General features: G+C 47.9%; 1 protein-coding gene across 3 annotated transcripts in view; it reads right to left on the minus strand.

The window, feature by feature from the left end:
- Positions 1 to 2,704: 2,704 nt before the first annotated feature.
- MSI1 (musashi RNA binding protein 1) overlaps positions 2,705 to 5,950 on the minus strand; it is a 21,383-nt gene continuing 18,137 nt past the window's right edge. For 2 of the 3 annotated variants that reach the window (XM_011355869.2, XM_011355871.2), the window contains exon 14: positions 2,705 to 4,518. The gene's annotated coding sequence lies outside the window, so the exon portion shown is untranslated. The remainder of the gene's footprint in view (positions 4,519 to 5,950) is intronic. The other variant, XR_002779318.1, reaches the window with a different exon arrangement.

Below are 5,950 nucleotides of genomic sequence, written 5' to 3' on the forward strand. Positions count from 1 at the left end.
ACTCTATTCCAGGCCTCATGCTAAGAACCTGGCACAGACCTCTGAGGTAGGTCCAATTCCAGACTCCATTTTACAGAGAAGACGATTGAGGCTCAGAGAGGTTAAAGGACTGCCCAATGTCACACAGCAAGACCGAGATGTGAGTTGGATCCGGTGCTTATGCTAGCACAATAACACCTCAGGACAGAGAATTGTAGTAGCCGGTGGGAGCCCCGAAAGCCCCTGGAGGCCTCGAGGAGGGTTAGTCTTCCCTTCTTTCCTCCCCATCCCCACCCAGCTAGAGGCCTTCCACAAGGGCAGGCTGCACAAATTCCCACATGCAACTCGTGTTAGGGCTTAGGCAGAGCACCTGGTCGGGGAGGGGCAGGCTGCTACTAGAACCTTCTCTTTCTGGAAAGAGACCTGCTAAATGTGACAATCCAAATCTCTGCAGGGGACACAGAGGTGGCAGAGGAATGGACCCAGCTGTCATTGGGTAGACTGCCAAGCTCCTACACACTTTGTACCATGACCTGCTGCCTGGGATCCAGGCACAGGTGTGTACTGCACAGCGTGGGAAAAACACACTGTTCAGTGGAAAGAACAGCTAAGGATAACTTCTTGGGTCTTTCAGGTGGCGACATACCCACACTCCATCAAGGTCACACCTGCCTAGCCTTTAAAGGAAGAGGCTCCTGCTCCCAGGAAATGCCTAAACGCAGCTACCAGCTACCATTTGGTGAATGCATCGATATGCTTGGTACTGTGCTCAGGGCTTTACATACATGGTTTTTCAACCTTACAACAATCTTCTGGCATAGTTGTTATCGTTTCATCATCTTCCCCTTTTTACTGATGATAAAACAGGCTCAGAGAGCTTAAGTAATTTGCTTAAAGTTACACAGCTAGAAAATGGTGGAGATAGGATTTGAACCCGTGTGTACCTGCCTCTTAGTCCAGGACCCTCTTCAATGATAATAATAATAGCAATGACAACAAGAACTGACATCCCTTGAATGCGGGGCAAGGAAAGATACTAAGAGCTTTGCACAGGTTAGCCTATGGTCGAGTGCTATTACAAATGAGCAAACTGATGCAGTATACCAAAGTATCTAAACCCTTTTCCACACCCAAAGCCTCCGTCCTCAGCATCTGGATTTTCATGACAGCCTCCTAACTGTGTCCATTCTCCACCTCCCTTATCCAGCCAGAGAAGAGTTCTTTATATATTCTAGATATTAACCTCTTATCAGACAGATGATTTGCAAATCTTTTCTCCCATTCCGTAGGTTGCCTTTTCCCTTTGTGTCCTTCGATGCACAAATTTTTAAAAGTTTGACGTAGTCCCATTTGTCTCTTTTCTTTTGTTGCCTGGGCTTTTGGTCTCTCATCCAATAAATCATTGCCAAGTCCAATACCATGAAGCTTTCCCCCTATGTTCTCTTCTCGTTTTATAACTTCAGGTCTTACATTTAGATCTTTAATCCATTTTGAAACGAATTTTTTTAGATGGTGTAAGATAAGGGTACAATTTTATTCTTTTGCATGTGTATATTCAGTTTTCCCAATACCATTTGTTGAAGAGACTCCTTTCCACACTGAGTGGCCTTGCCACCCTTGTTGAAGGTCATTTGCCCATAAATAAGGGTTTATTTCCGGGCTCTCTATTCTATTCCATTGGCCTCTGTCTCTGTGGTACTAGCTCACTTTTCGATTACTATAGCTTTTGCAATGTTTAGAAATCGAAATGTTTAGAAATCGAAACGTGTAGAAATCGAAAAATGTGACTCTTCCAACCTTTTCAAAATTGTTTCAACTATTTGGGGTCCCTTGAAATTCCACATGAATTTTAGAATGAATTTTTCTATTTTTGCAAAGTATCTCGTTGGGATTTTGATAGGTATTGCACCAAATCTGCAATCTGCAGGTTGCTTTGGGCACTATGGATATCTTAATATTGTTTTTCAATCTGTGAACACAGGGTGTCTTCCCATTTATTTGTGTCTTCTTTAATTTCTTTCAGCAGCATTTTGTAGTTTTCACTGAACAAATCTTCCACCTCCTTGGTTAAGTTCATTCCTAAGCATTTAATTAATTTGATGCTATCGTAAATAAAATTTTAATTTTCTTTTCCAATTGTTCATTGTTAGTGTATAGAAACAATTGATTTCTGTGTTGATTTTGCAACATTCTGCAACTTTCCTAAATTCTTTTATTAGTTCTAACAGTCATGTGTGTGTGTGTAATCTTCAGGGTTTTCTACCTATAAGATCATGTCATCTGTGAACAAGAAACAATTTTACTTCTTTTCCAATTTGGATGGCTTTGTTTTTTTTCTTGCCTTATTGCTCTGGGTAGGACTTCCAATACTATGTTGAATAGAAGTGACCACAGTTGGTGTCCTTGCCTTGCCCTTGATCTGAGAGGAAAAGCTTTCGGTAGGAATTTTTAAGAAACATAACTACAATGCCACGATCGCACTTAACAAAAATAACAATGATTTCTTAGTATTAGCTAATACCCAGACCATTTTCAGAGGCCTTTGTCTCAAAATGTCCTTTTACTGTTAGTTTTTCCAAATCATACCCCTATAAGCGACATGTATTCGTGTGTGAATTAAATATTGTTCTAGGAGGGAAATAGGAGAAGGTAAGGGAAGACAGGGTGTCACTGGGGTGCCTAGATCTGAATGCACACAGAGGCCAGATACAAGCCCAGCACTGTTTTCAAATAATTTATTAGGAATGTCAAACTGAAAATAAAACCTGGAAAAAGAAGTTACAGATGTGGAGAGAAGAGACACCGGAGGGTGGTAACTTGCTGGCTTCGGAACACCATGTAACATCTTTTTAAAAAAATTCCCCAAACAAATCAGAAAACGGAATTCCAGGGCTCCAAGCCCATGGGTGGGCCCAGTGGGGTGGGGGGGTGGGGGTGTCACAGGAAGGGGAGGAGAGGGGAGCTAAGTCTTTCATGACTCAGCCCAAACGTGTAGAAAATTAAAAATAAAAACCAATAAAATGCAGCTTCTCTTTTATTAGGAAACATTAAAAAAAAAAAAAAAAAAAACCACGAACAGCCGCGCATCTCAGTAACAAAGATTATTGCTTTGTGTTCTCAGGGCTGATAGGTTAAGCACCTCACACAAACAATTAACTCTCCAAAGTGGGTTTTGAGGGTGGGGACTGTGATGGGGAAGGGAGCTCAGGTCCCCAGCCTCAGACCTGGGGGAGGGGGACATAAAGAGAGGGGACGATGACAACGACGACGACAATGGGGGGGGCCTCGGCCCTGCCACGCCCAGCCATGTCACTCACAGTTCATGAAGTCAAACCATGAGCCTCTTTTCCCTTGGAAGGGGGCTCAGGGGTGAGGGACTGCCAAGGGGGTCTGGCCATGGGACCATCCTGGTGGGAAACTTCAGTGAGAGAATGTGGGGGTTCCCTGAGAAGCCCTTTGCTTTCCCCTGGGGTCCACCCCTTCCCAAAGTGCCCCCTGATGCCCACTCATGGGGGGTTCAGAGCAGAAACCATGAAAGCCCCACCGAGGTAGGGGGCAGGGGGAGACCTTTGGAGAGTTAATTCCTTTCCAGCAGTGGCTCGGGGGGAGCCTTTCTCCTCTCTCGCCCCTTGCCCCAACACTGGGATTTCTCGGGGTGAGCAGGCCCAAGGCCTTGACCCCCAAGGCCTGAGAGAGCGGGCCTGCCTTGGCCACAGTTGAGGCCTGCAAGCTTACAGTAACGGTGTCTGAGGAGGGGACAGAAACACAGGAGGGAGGAGACCTTTGCGGGGTGGGGCCAGGCAATGCCCTCACCCCCAAGGGGTCTTAGAGGGGGTGGGGGCTTCACCTCACAGTATTTACATATAATACAGGACGGGATGGTTCCAGGGGCTCGGCCTGGCCTACGCAGCCCTGTCCTCTCCAGGGCTGGACGGAGGTGGCCAGGAGCCCACACCCACATAGACATTTTGTTCTCAGCTGGTGGGGGGACACCTGGCCCCTTGCCCCTGCGGCCTGGGGCTTCACATTCACAAACCTAGAAATAGTTTAAAAAACAGTTCCTTAAAAAAAAAAAAAAAAAAAAAAAAGGAAAGAGAAAAGGAGGGAAAACCAGAATAAAAAACCCGGGTGGGGGCTGCGACCTCGGCAGGCCCCCTGCGCCCTCTCTCTAGCTATGCACAAATACAAAAGCCTTCCTGGGGGAAGGGTAGGGGGTCCTAATGGGGGCACGGCAGACAGGGAGGGGCGCAGAGAGGGAAGAACCAGGGGACCGTGGTGGGGTAAACGGCTAATCCAAAATAAATAAAAGCGGGTAGGACAGGGGCAGGCGGGGGGAGGAGGCCGGGGTGGAAGAGGGGGAGGTTAGTAGGGGAGCCAGACAACGTCTAGAGACAGCAGGGCAGGGGCCTGGGCCACCCGGGAGCGGGGGTGCAGGCAGTAGCGGTCCGAGTCACTGTGGGGGAGGGGGCGGCTGCGGCTGAGGTGTCCCCGCCCCCTCGCTGGCTCACTCGTGGTCCTCAGTCAGCTGCAGGCTGGGCGCTGCAACACAGGATGTTACGGGGTGGGGGGTGTCCTGTCCTCCTAACCTTCTGCCCCCCCACACACTCTTTGGGCCCCCCCACCACCTCCCGAGAACCCGTCCCATCCTAGATGAGCTTCATTCACACTTAGTACTTTTGGTTCCCAGTTTGGAAAGCTCTTACTCTCGATTTTAAATGGCTGGATTTATTCAAATATCACCTTCTCAGAGATGCCTTCTCTGAACCCCTAAAGCAGCGCCCTCACATATATTTTGGAATTATCTCACTTGTTCACTTGGTTTTTGCCTGTAGAATGAGAGAGGAGCCTTGTCTGTCTTAAACATCCCTCTTTCTTGGAATAGTGCTCAACAAATAGCTGTCTGAATGAATGAATAAAAAAAGGCACGGCCACTGGTTCACACGGCACCCCACCATCTCGCTGTACACTGCACCATGACGGTGTGGACAGGGTTCTCTGTGTGTGTGTGTTTACATGTCAACAGTATTCTGTTTTAATAGCTGTGTAAATAGTCCGTTCTGTGCAAACACTCTCATTGATTTAACCATTCTCCTTTGGATGGGCGATTCAGTTGCTTGCAGTTTTAAAAATAAGTGCCCGACGCGGAATCATTGTGTCAAGGGCACGAATATTTAAAATCTGGATACACACTGTCAGGCTGCCCTTTGGAAATCCTGAGCCAACTGCACAGCTTCCCCTATACCCTCATCAGCGCTGGGCACTGGCAATCTTTAAAAAAAAAAAAAACTGCACCCAACACGTAGAATGTGCTGCCCAGTAAATTGTTTTCATTTATATATCTATATTTTCATGTAGCAGGTCGAGCAGCTTTTCATATACATGGACCATTGCTGGTATGAAGGTGTGTCCCCGTCACGGGGCTGTGGGTTCCACGAGGGCAGGAACTGGGTCCGTGTCCCAGACTGGGCTGCCCAGTACCAGCCTCCCCAGTGTCACCCCCACCCCAAGGCCCCTGCCCATTTCCTCACCTCCTGCCACCTGTCTCTCGCTTCAGTGATACCCATTGGTGAAAGCTGTGGCAATCAAGGGGCCCTGGAAAGAGAAGAATTTGACTCCGAGATTCCTGGGGGGAGCAAAGAAAGCCTGGGGGGGGCGCCTTCTCTCCCACAGAAAACCTGAGGTGAGCCCTTCTCTGGCCCCTGCCCACATCGCTCCCACTGCACCCACTAAAAGATTCTATGGGGATCTGCATATAACTAGTACCCTGGTTAAAATCTGGGCTCCCCCGAGCTAGAATCTAGCCTCTGTGTGGGCAGAGATGGTGAGTCTCATTGGCACAATATCCCCCAGAGCCCACCTAATACCTGGCATACAGAAGGTGATCTTTAAATGCTCACTGAATGAATGAGGATCCCCGTGTCTCCCCGCTTGGCAACACTGTTTCTCCATCCACAATCCCTTGCCTCCCTCT

This window comes from Pteropus vampyrus, unplaced genomic scaffold (assembly GCF_000151845.1).
Source record: "Pteropus vampyrus isolate Shadow unplaced genomic scaffold, Pvam_2.0 Scaffold23, whole genome shotgun sequence".
NCBI lineage: Eukaryota > Metazoa > Chordata > Mammalia > Chiroptera > Pteropodidae > Pteropus > Pteropus vampyrus.